This window comes from Syngnathoides biaculeatus, chromosome 9 (assembly GCF_019802595.1).
Source record: "Syngnathoides biaculeatus isolate LvHL_M chromosome 9, ASM1980259v1, whole genome shotgun sequence".
Taxonomy (NCBI): Eukaryota; Metazoa; Chordata; class Actinopteri; order Syngnathiformes; family Syngnathidae; genus Syngnathoides; species Syngnathoides biaculeatus.
Window position 1 is genome coordinate 22534291 of NC_084648.1, and position 12171 is coordinate 22546461.

The 12171-nt window shown below is 53.1% G+C and overlaps 1 protein-coding gene across 7 annotated transcripts in view; it reads left to right on the plus strand.

The window, feature by feature from the left end:
* The window catches only part of LOC133506632 (general transcription factor II-I repeat domain-containing protein 2B-like), a 123711-nt gene that overhangs the window by 72244 nt on the left and 39296 nt on the right, over positions 1-12171 (plus strand). The gene's annotated exons all lie outside the window — the stretch shown is intronic.

Consider the following 12171-nt stretch of genomic DNA (forward strand, 5'->3'; position numbering starts at 1 on the left):
AATCACAGTTGATTAGTCGAATAGAAAGTAAGAAAATTAAGAAGGAAAAAGAACGGAGTCAGAAGTTGTTTCTGAAATTAAAGAGGGATGAATTGTTTCGCGGAGAACCCGGAACATGGGACATGGCGAAGTTAGCGTGGCAGTTACAGAAAAAGTAAAGCAGAATGTTGGCAGATATTCGAGATATGAAGGAGGATCAGAGCCAAGTCGGATGGCGACAGCGTAATAAACTTGAGAAGGAAGTGAAGTAATTGGAGAAAGATAGACGAGGCATTCACCAATTGGCAACTATCGCTACTGCACTGGCGGCGATAAAAGAGGAAAAGAGTGAGAATGAGGTGAAGAAAGAGGATGAAGTGATTGAAAAAGTGGAAGAAAAGATGGAATGTCTGAGAGGCATTTATCCACAGTTGTCGGACTCGCGACAGTATGTGTTTACGCCGCCACCGTATCCGACGGCGCCAGTAATGGCCCCCGTAGTCACCTTAGGGGGCAAATGGTTTTAGATGTAGAAGATGAAGGTTCACGGATGGCGCCAGCGACCATACAGTTGATTGAACAGGCTGTGAATAATGAGAGAAAGAGAGTGCGCGGGAAACAGCAGGGGAGTGTGGAGTCGCCCGTGCTGGCGCCAGGGGCGGAGCTAGCAGGAGACGGGGGCACCAGTAGTGCAGTGAGTAAGAGGACTCCGAAGCTGATGAAGAAGGAGGCATTGCGGAAGTTGTTTGAAGGACAAAGGGTGCAGAGTGAGGAAAGAGAGATGTTAGAGGAAGTGATGACACGGTAACATGGGCAGGCAATGCCCAGCGACGCTGATCACCGCGAGGAGGAAATGGAAAGTGATGAGGAAGACGAGGTGGTGTTACGTGAACAGCGGCAGATGCTCAGAGCGTTGAGTGAGGAGAGCATGTCCAGGGCGGAGCGAGGCTATAATACGCGTAGTAAAGGGAAAATGATGGCACAGCAGGACCAGCCTCAACAATGGCACCCCTAGTGGTAACTCATGCTGGCAGTCACTATGAGCCTTTGGTGCTTCGGGATGTGGCTGCATTGGTGGAAAAATTGCCCCCCCTGCATAAAGGGGCATGAGCCTGTATTACTAATTTCTTAGCTGCTATGTCAGGACAGGGAGTAGCATTGGGGGATTTTAGACAAGCCATTTTGGGATTATGTTCCCTGATTCAATTACAGAATATTGAGGGGGCAGCTGGCACCCGCCAGCTGGGGAGAGAAACGCCCCTGGCGGAGATCTCGGAGGCGTTGTTTCGGGAGCTGAGGGCGGCCTTTCCCTCCCGAGTGGATGTGGTGCCAACATTTTTTAATTATGGAAAAGATGTGACTCCCGAGCAACATTATGCTCAGGCATTGGAGCTGTGGATTGAGACCACAGATAAACACCCAGGCAGCAATCCTGAAGCTGAGATGATGTTCAGGACGGCGATGCTGAATGGCCTCCCAAATGAGGTGCAAGTGATTATGAGAATTGATTCGGACATTTTGGTCTGTCCGGAACCGAGATTTAAGAGGCATTTGATACACCATTGCCGCATCTACATGGAAAAAGCTGGTTGTCATTCATCCAGCCAGCACAACCAGTACGCAGGAAGCCCACTTGCGGGTGTCCTTCACCCGCATACCATACCTGGTTAATGCCCGCGCACCCGAAGTGTGGAAGTCATGGTTGTCATTCAACCAGCCAGAACAACCAGTCTGGAAGTCATGGTTGCCTTTCATCCATTCAGCACAACCGTTGTGTGCAAGCCCGCTTGTGGGTGTCCTTCACCCGCATATCATGCCTGGTTCATGTCCGTGCACCCTAAGTGTGGAAGTCATGGTTGTCATTCATCCATCCAGCACAACCAGTGTGGAAGTCATGGTTGCCTTTCATCCATTCAGCACAACCGTTGCGCTTCAAGCCCGCTTGTGGGTGTCCTTCACCCGCATATCATGCCTGGTTCATGTCCGTGCACCCTAAGTGTGGAAGTCATGGTTGCCTTTCATCCATCCAGCACAACCAGTAAGCTGGAAGCCCTCTTCGGTGCATCTTCCCATCGCATACCATGCCTGGTTCATGCCTGTGCACGCTAAATTTGGAAGTCATGGTTGTCATTCATCCAGCTAGCACAACCATTGTTTTGGAAGCCCGCTTGGGTGCGTCCCCCACTCCCCCTCCCCCAGCATACCATTTCTGGTTCGTGCCCGCGCACCCTAACTGTGGAATTCATGGTTGCCTTTCATCCAGCCAGCACAAGCAGTGCGGAAGTCACGGTTGTCTTTGATGCAGCCACTACAACCATTGTTCTACACGCCCGCTTGAGGGTGTCCATAACCCGGATACCATGCCTGGTTCATGACCGCGCACCCTAAATATGGAAGTCATGGTTGTCATTCATCCAGCCAGCACAACCAGTGCGCTGGAAGCCCGCTTGCGGGTGTCCTTCACCCGCATACCATACCTGGTTCATGCCCGCGCACCCGAAGTGTGGAAGTCATGGTTGTCATTCAACCAGCCAGAACAACCAGTCTGGAAGTCATGGTTGCCTTTCATCCATTCAGCACAACCGTTGCGCTGCAAGCCCGCTTGTGGGTGTCCTTCACCCGCATACCATGCCTGGTTCATGTCCGTGCACCCTAAGTGTGGAAGTCATGGTTGTCATTCATCCATCCAGCACAACCATTGTGGAATTCATGGTTGCCTTTCATCCAGTCAGCACAACCATTGCTCTGCACGCCCGCTTGCGGATGTCCTTCACCCGCATACCATGCCTGGTTCATGCCCGCGCTCCCTAAATGTGGAAGTCATGGTTCTCATTCATACAGCCCGCACAACCATTGCGCTGCAAGACTGCTTGCGGGTGTCCTTCACCTACATACCATGCCTAGTTCATGTCCGTGCACTCTAAGTGTGGAACTCATGGTTGCCTTTCATCCATCCAGCACAAGCAGTGCGGAAGTCACGGTTGTCTTTGATGCAGCCACTACAACCATTGTTCTACATGCCCGCTTGCGGCTGTTAATCACCCGCATACCATGTCATGGTTGCCTTTCATCCATCTAGCACAACTATTGCGCTGCAATCCCGCATGCGGGTGTCCTTCATCCGCATACCATGCCTAGTTCATGACCGCGCACCTTAAGTGTGGAAATCATGGTTGTCATTCATCTAGCCAGCACAACCAGTGTGGAAGTCGCGGTTGTCATTCATCCAGCCAGCACAACCATTGCGCTGCAAGCCTGCTTGCGGGTGTCCTTCACCGGCATACCATGCCTGGTTCATGCCCGCGCACCCTAAGTGTGAAAATCATGGTTACCTTTCATCTAGCCAGCATAACCAGTGCGGAAGTCACGGTTTTCATTCATCCAGGCAACACAACTATTTTGCTGGAAGCCTGCTTGGGGAAGTCCTTCAAACGGATACCATGTCTGGTTCATGCCCGCGCTCCCTAAGTGTGGAAGTCATGGTTGTCATACATCCATCCAGCATAACCAGTGCGGAAGTCAAGGTTGTCATTCATCCAGCCACCACAACTTGCGCGCTGAAAGCCCGCTTGCAGGTGTCCTTCTTCCGCGTAACATGCGTTGTTCATGCCCGTGTGCTCTAAGAGTGGAAGTCATGGTAGTCATTCAACTAGTGCGCTGGAAGCCCGCTTTGGGTGCGTTCCCCCTGCATACCATGACCGCACACCCTAAGTGTGGAAGTCATGGTTGTCTTTCATCCAGTCAGCACAACCATGCGGAAGTCACGGTTGTCTTTCATCCAGCCACCATAACCATAGCTCTGCACGACCGCTTGCGGGTGTCCATCACCCGCATACCATGCCTGGTTCATGCCCACGCACCCTGAGTGTAGAAATTGTGGTTGTCATTCATCCAGCCAGCATAGCCAGTGTGGAAGTCATGGTGGCCTTTCATCGATCCATTACAACTATTGTGCTGCAAGCGCGCATTCGGGTGTCCTTCACCCGCAGACCATGGCTGGTTCATGTCCGTGCACCCTAAGTGTGGAAGTCATGGTTGCCTTTCATCCATCCAGCACAACCAGTGCGCTAGAAGCCCTCTTGGGTGCGTCTTCCCATCGCATACCATGCCTGGTTCATGCCTGCGCACGGTAAGTTTGGAAGTCATGGTTGTCATTCATCCATCCAGCACAACCAGTGTGTAATTCATGGTTGCCTTTCATCCATTTAGTACATCGGTTGCGCTGCAAGCCCGCTTGTGGGTGTCCTTCACCCGCATACCATACCTGGTTCATGCCCGCGCACCTTAAGTGTGGAAATCATGGTTGTCATTCATCTAGCCAGCACAACCAGTGTGGAAGTCACGGTTGTCATTCATCCAGCCAGCACAACCATTGCGCTGCAAGCCTGCTTGCGGGTGTCCTTCACCCGCATACCATGCCTGGTTCATGTCCGTGCACCCTAAGTGTGGAAGTCATGGTTGTCTTTCATACATCCAGCACAACTCTTGCGCTGAAAGCCCGCTTGTAGGTGGCCTTTACCCGCATACCAAGACTGGTTCATGCCCGCGCACCCTAAGTGTGGGAGTCATGGTTGTCATTCATCCAGCCAGCACAGCCAGTGTGGAAGTCACGGTTGTCATTCATTCAGCCAGCACAACCAGTGCGGAAGTCACGGTTGTCTTTCATTAAGGCAACCCAACTGTTGCGTTGGAAGCCAGGTTCGGGGTGTCCTTCACGCGCATACCATGGCTAGTTCATGCCCACGCTCCCTAAGTGTGTAAGTCACGGTTGTCTTTCATCCAGCCACTATAACCATTGCTCTGCACGCCTTCTTGCGGGTGTCCATCACCCGCATACCATGCCTGGTTCATGCCTGTGCACCCTAAGTGTGGAAGTCATGGTTGTCATTCATCCATCCAGCACAACCAGTGTGGAATTCATGGTTGCCTTTCATCCATTCAGCACAACCGTTGCGCTGCAAGCCCGCTTGTGGGTTTCCTTCACCCGCATACCATGCCTGGTTCATGTCCGTGCACCCTAAGTGTGGAAGTCATGGTTGTCATTCATCCAGCCAGCACAACCATTGCGCTGCAAGACTGGTTGCGGGTGTCCTTCACCCGCATACCATGCCTGGTTCATGTCCGTGCACCCTAAAAGTGGAAGTAATGGTTTTCATTCATCCAGCCAGCACAACCAGTGCGCTGGAAGCCCGCTTGGATGCGTTCCCCCTAGCATATCATGCCTGGTTCATGCCCGCGCACCCTAAGTATGGAAGTCGTGGTTTCCTTTCATCCAGCCATCACAAGCAGTGCGGAAGTCATGGTTGTCATTCATCCAGGCAACCCAACTGTTGTACTGGAAGCCCACTTCGGGGTGTCCTTCACGCGCATACCATGCCTAGTTCATGCCCACGCTCCCTAAGTGTGTAAGTCACGGTTGTCTTTCATCCAGCCACTATAACCATTGCTCTGCACGCCTGCTTGCGGGTGTCCATCACCCGCATACCATGCCTGGTTCATGCCTGTGCAACCTAAGTGTGGAAGTCATAGTTGTCATTCATCCATCCAGCACAACCATTGTGGAATTCATGGTGGCCTTTCATCCATCCAGCACAACCATTGCGCTGCAATCCCGCATGCGGGTGTCCTTCAGCCCCATACCATGCCTGGTTCATGCCCGCGCACCCGAAGTGTGGAAGTCATGGTTATTATTCAACCAGCCAGAACAACCAGTCTGGAAGTCATGGTTGCCTTTCATCCATTCAGCACAACCGTTGCTCTGCAAGCCTGCTTGCGGGTGTCCATCACCCGCATAACATGCCGGGTTCATGCCCGCGCACCCTAAGTGTAGAATTCATGGTTGTCATTCATCCAGCAAGCACAACCAGTGTGGAATTCATGGTGGCCTTTCATCCATCCAGCACAACCATTGCGCTCCGATCCCGCGTGGGGGTGTCCTTCACCCGCATACCATGCCTGGTTCATGTCCGTGCACCCTAAGTGTGGAAGTCATGGTTGCCTTTCATCCATCTAGCACAACCATTGCGCTGCAATCCCGCATGCGCGTGTCCTTCAGCCGCATACCATGCCTGGTTCATGACCGCGCACCTTAAGTGTGGAAATCATGGTTGTCATTCATCTAGCCAGCACAACCATTGTGGAAGTCACGGTTGTCATTCATTCAGTGAGCACAACCAGTGCGGAAGTCACAGTTGTCATTCATCCAGGCCACACAACTATTGCGCTCGAAGCCCGCTTGGGGGTGTCCTTCAACCGCATACAATGCCTTGTTCATGTCTGTGCACCCTTGTTGTTGAAGTCATGGCTGCCTTTTATCCATCCAGCACAACCAGTAAGCTGGAAGCCTTCTTGGGTGTGTCTTCCAATCGGATACCATGCCTGGTTCATGCCTGCGCAGGCTAAGTTTGGAAGTCATGGTTGTCATTCATACAGCCAGCACAACCAGTTCTTTGGAACCCCGCTTGGGTGCGTTCCCCCTGCATACCATCCTTGGTTCATGCCCGCACACCCTGAGTGTATAATTTATGGTTGTCATTCATCCAGCCAGCACAGCCAGTGTGGAAGTCATGGTGGCCTTTCATCGATCCATTACAACCATTGCGCTGCAAGCGCGCATTTGGGTGTCCTTCACCCGCAGACCATGCCTGGTTCATGCCCGCGCACCCCAAGTGTGGAAGTCATGGTTGTATTTCAACCAGCCATCACAACCAGTCTGGAAGTCATGGTTGCCTTTTATCCATGCAGCACAACCGTTGTGCTGCAAGCCCGCTTGCGGGTGTCCTTCACCCGCATACAATGCCTTGTTCATGTCCGTGCACCCTTGGTGTTGAAGTCATGGCTGCCTTTTATCCATCCAGCACAACCAGTAAGCTGGAAGCCCTCTTGGGTGTGTCTTCCCATCGGATACCATGCCTGGTTCATGCCCGCGCAGGCTAAGTTTGGAAGTCATGGTTGTCATTCATACAGCCAGCACAACCAGTTCTTTGGAATCCCGCTTGGGTGCGTTCCCCCCCTAGCATACCATGCCTGGTTCATGCCCGCGCACCCTTAGTGTGGAAGTCATGGTTTCCTTTCATCCAGCCAGCACAAGCAGTGCGGAAGTCACGGTTGTCATTCATTCAGCCAGCACAACCAGTGCGGAAGTCACGGTTGTCATTCATCCAGGCAACCCAACTATTGGGCTGGAAGCCCGCTTTGTGGTGTCATTAACGTGCATACCATACCTGGTTCATGACCGCGCACCCTAAGTATGGAAATCATGGTTGTCATTCATCGAGCCAGCACAACTAGTGTGGAAGTCACGGTTGCGATTCATCCAGCCAGCACAACCGTTGCGCTGCAAGCCCGCTTGTGGGTGTCCTTCACCCGCATACCATGCCTGGTTCATGTCTGTGCACCCTAAGTGTGGAAATCATGGTTGCCTTTCATCCATCCAGCACAACCATTGAGCTGCAATCCCGCATGCGGGTGTTCTTCAGCCACATACCATGCCTGGTTCATGACCGCGCACCCTAAGTATGGAAGTCATGTTGTCATTCATCCAGCCATCACAACCAGTGCGCTGGAAACCTGCTTGCGGGTGTCCTTCACCCGCATACCATACCTGGTTTATGCCCGCGCACCTTAAGTGTGGAAATTATGGTTGTCATTCATCCAGCCATCACAACCATTGCGCTGCAAGCCTGCTTGCGGGTGTCCTTCACCCGCATCCAATGCGTGGTTCATGTCCGTGCACACTAAGTGTGGAAGTCATGGTTGTCATTCATCCAGCCAGCACAACCATTGCGCTGCAAGCCTGCTTGCGGGTGTCCTTCACTCGCATACCTTGCCTGTTTCATTCCCGTGCACCCTAAGTGTTGAAGTCATGGTTGCCTTTCATCCATCCAGCACAACTAGTGCGCTGGAAGCCCTCTTGGGTGCGTCTTCCCATCGCATAGCATGGCTGGTTCATGCCCGTGCTCCCTAAGTGTGGAAGTCATGGTTGTCATTCACCCAGCCACCACAACCTGTGCACTGCAAGCCCGCTTGCAGGTGTCCTTCTTCCGCGTAACATGCGTTGTTCATGCTGTGTGCTCTAAGTTTGGAAGTCATGGTAGTCATTCAACTCGTGCGCTGGAAGCCCACTTTGGTGCGTTCCCCCTGAATACCATGCCTGGTTCATGCCCGCACACCCTAAGTGTGGAAGTCATGGTTGTCATTCATCCAGCCATCACAACCAGTTCGCTTGAAGCCTGCTTGCAGGTGTCCTTCAACCGCATACCATACCTGGTTCATGCCCGCGCACCTTAAGTGTGGAAATCATGGTTGTCATTCATCTGGCCAGCACAACCAGTGTGGAAGTCACGGTTGTCATTCATACAGCCAGCACAACCACTGCGCTGCAAGCCTGCTTGCGGGTGTCCTTCACCCGCATACCATGCCTGGTTCATGTCCGTGCAACCTAAGTGTGGAAGTCATGGTTGCCTTTCAACCATCCAGCACAACCAGTGCGCTGGAAGCCCTCTTGGGTGCGTCTTCCCATCGCATACCATGCCTGGTTCATGCCCGCGAATGCTAATGTGGAAGTCATGGTTGCCTTTCATCCAACCAGCACAACCAGTGCGGAAGTCACGGTTGTCATTCATTCAGGCAACACAACTATTGCGCTGGAAGCCTGCTTGGGGAAGTCCTTCAAACGGATACCATGCCTGGTTCATGCCCGCACTCCCTAAGTGTGGAAGTCATGGTTGTCATTCACCCAGCCACCACAACCTGCGCGCTGCAAGCCATCTTGCAGGTGTCCTTCTTCCGCGGAACATGCGTTGTTCATGCCCGTGTGTTCTAAGTGTGGAAGTCATGGTAGTCATTCAACTAGTGCGCTGGAAGCCCGCTTGGGTGCGTTTCCCCTGCATACCATGCCTGGTTCATGCCCACACACCCTAAGTGTGGATGTCATGGTTGTCATTCAAACACCCAGCACAACCAGTCTGGAAGTCATGGTTGCCTTTCATCCATGCAGCACAACCGTTGCACTGCAAGCCCGCTTGCGGGTGTCCTTCACCCGCACACCATGCTTGATTCATTTCCGTGCACCCTTGGTGTTGAAGTGATGGCTGCCTTTTATCCATCCAGCACAACCAGTAAGCTGGAAGCCCTCTTGGGTGCATCTTCCCATCGGATACCATGCCTGATTCATGCCCGCGCATGCTAAGTTTGGAAGTCATGGTTGTCTTTCATCCATCCAGCACAACTCTTGCGCTGAAAGCCCGCTTGCAGGTGTCCTTTACCCGCATACCAAGACTGGTTCATGCCCACGCACCCTAAGTGTGGGAGTCACGGTTGTCATTCATCCAGCCAGCACAACCATTGTGGAAGTCATGGTTGTCATTCAACCACCCAGCACAACCAGTCCGGAAGTCATGGTTGCCTTTCATCCGTGCAGCACAACCGTTGTGCTGCAAGCCCGCTTGCGGCTGTCCTTCACCCGCATACCATGCCTGGTTCATGCCTGCGCTCCCTAAATGTGGAAGTCACAGTTCTCTTTCATCCAGCCACTACAACCATTGCTCTGCACGCCCGCTCGCGGATGTCCTTCACCCGCTTACCATGCCTAGTTCATTTCCGTGCAGCCTAAGTGTGGAAGTCATGGTTGCCTTTCATCCATCCAGCACAACCACTGCGTTGGAAGCCCTCTTGGGTGGGTCTTCCCATCGGATACCATGTCTGGTTCATGCCCGCGCACACTAAGTTTGGAAGTCATGGTTGTCATTCATCCAGCCAGCACAACCAGTGCGCTGGAAGCCCGCTTGGGTGCGTCCCCCCCCCCCAGCATACCCTGCCTGGTTCATGCCCGCGCACCCTAAGTGTGGAAGTCATGGTAGCCTTTCATCCATCCAGCACAACCAGTGCGCTGGAAGCCCTCTTGGGTGGGTCTTCCCATCGGATACCATGTCTGGTTCATGCCCGCGCACACTAAGTTTGGAAGTCATGGTTGTCATTCATCCAGCCAGCACAACCAGTGCGCTGGAAGCCCGCTTGGGTGCGTTCCCCCCCCCCCAGCATACCCTGCCTGGTTCATGCCCGCGCACCCTAAGTGTGGAAATCATGGTTGCCTTTCATCTAGCCAGCACAACCAGTGCGGAGTTCACGGTTGTCATTCATCCAGGCAACACAACTATTTCGCTGGAAGCCTGCTTGGGGAAGTCCTTCAAACGGATACCATGCCTGGTTCATGCCCGCGCTCCCTAAGTGTGGAAGTCATTGTTGTCATTCATCTATCAAACATAACCAGTGCGGAAGTCAAGGTTGTCATTCATCCAGCCACAACAACCTGCGCACTGCAAGCCCGATTGCAGGTGTCCTTCTTCCGCGTAACATGCGTTGCTCATGCCCGTGTGCTTTAAGTGTGGAAGACATGGTAGTCATTCAACTAGTGAGCTGGAAGCCCGCTTGGGTGTGTTCCCCCTGCATACCATGCCTGATTCATGCCCGCACACCCTAAGTGCGAAAGTCATGGTTGCCTTTCATCCAGCCAGCACAACCATGCGGAAGTCACGGTTGTCATTCATTCAGCGAGCACAACCAGTGCGGAAGTCACGGTTGTCATTCATCCATGCAACACAACTATTGGGCTCGAAGTCCCCTTGGGGGTGTCCTTCAACCGCATACCATGCCTGGTTCATGCCCGCACTCCCTAAGTGTGGAGGTCACGGTTGTCTTTCATCCAGCCACCACAACCATAGCTCTGCACGACCGCTTGCGGGTGTCCATCACCCGCATACCATGCCTGGCTCATGCCCACGCACCCTGAGTGTAGAATTTATGGTTGTCATTCATTTAGCCAGCACAGCCAGTGTGGAAGTCATGGAGGCCTTTAATCCATCCATTACAACCATTGCGCTGCAAGCGCGCATTCGGGTGTCCTTCATCCGCATACCATAACTGGTTCATGCCCGCGCACCCCAAGTGTGGAAGTCATGGTTGTCATTAAACCAGCCAGCACAACCAATCTGGAAGTCATGGCAGCCTTTTATCCATCCAGCACAACCAGTCAGCTGAAAGCCATCTTGGGTGTGTCTTCCCATCGGATACCATGCCTGGTTAATGCCCGCGCACGCTAAGTTTGGAAGTCATGGTTCTCATTCATACAGCCAGCACAACCAGTTCTTTGGAAGCCCACTTGGGTTCGTTCCCCTCCTAGCATACTATGCCTGGTTCATGCCCGCGCACCCTAAGTGTGGAAGTCATGTTTTCCTTTTATCCAGCTAGCACAAGCAGTGCGGAAGTCACGGTTGTCATTCATTCAGCCAGTACAACCAGTGCGGAAGGCACGGTTGTCATTCATCCAGGCAACCCAGCTATTGCGCTGGAAGCCCGCTTGGGTGCGTTCCCCCCCCAGCATACCCTGCCTGGTTCATGCCCACGCACCCTAACTGTGAAAGTCATGGTTGCCTTTCATCCATCCAGCATAACCAGTGCGCTGGAAGCCCTCTTGGGTGCGTGTTCCCATCGTATACCATGCCTGGTTCATGCCCGCGCATGCTAAGTGTGGAAGTCATGGTTGCCTTTCATCCAGCCAGCACAACCAGTGCGGAGGTCACGGTTGTCATTCATTCAGGCAACACAACTATTGCGCTGGAAGCCTGCTTGGGGAAGTCCTTCAAACGGATACCATGCCTGGTTCATGCCCGCGCTCCCTAAGTGTGGAAGTCATGGTTGTCATTCACCCAGCCACCACAACCTGCGCGCTGCAAGCCCGCTTGCAGGTGTCCTTCTTCCGCGTAACATGCTTTGTTCATGCCCGTGTGCTCTAAGTGTGGAAGTCATGGTAGTCATTCAACTAGTGAGCTGGAAGCCCGCTGGGATGCGTTCCCCCCCGAGCATATCATGCCTGGTTCATGCCCACACACCCTAAGTGTGGATGTCATGGTTGTCATTCAACCACCCAGCACAACCAGTCTGGAAGTCATGGTTGCCTTTCATCCATGCAGCACAACCGTTGTGCTGAAAGCCCGCTTGCAGGTGTCCTTTACCCGCATACCATGCCTGGTTCATGTCCGTGCACCCTTGGTGTTGAAGTGATGGCTGCCTTTTATCCAGCCAGCACAACCAGTGGGCTGGAAGCCCGCTGGGATGCGTTCCCCCCCGAGCATATCATGCCTGGTTCATGCCCGCGCACCCTAAGTGTGGAAGTTGTGGTTTCCTTTCATCCAG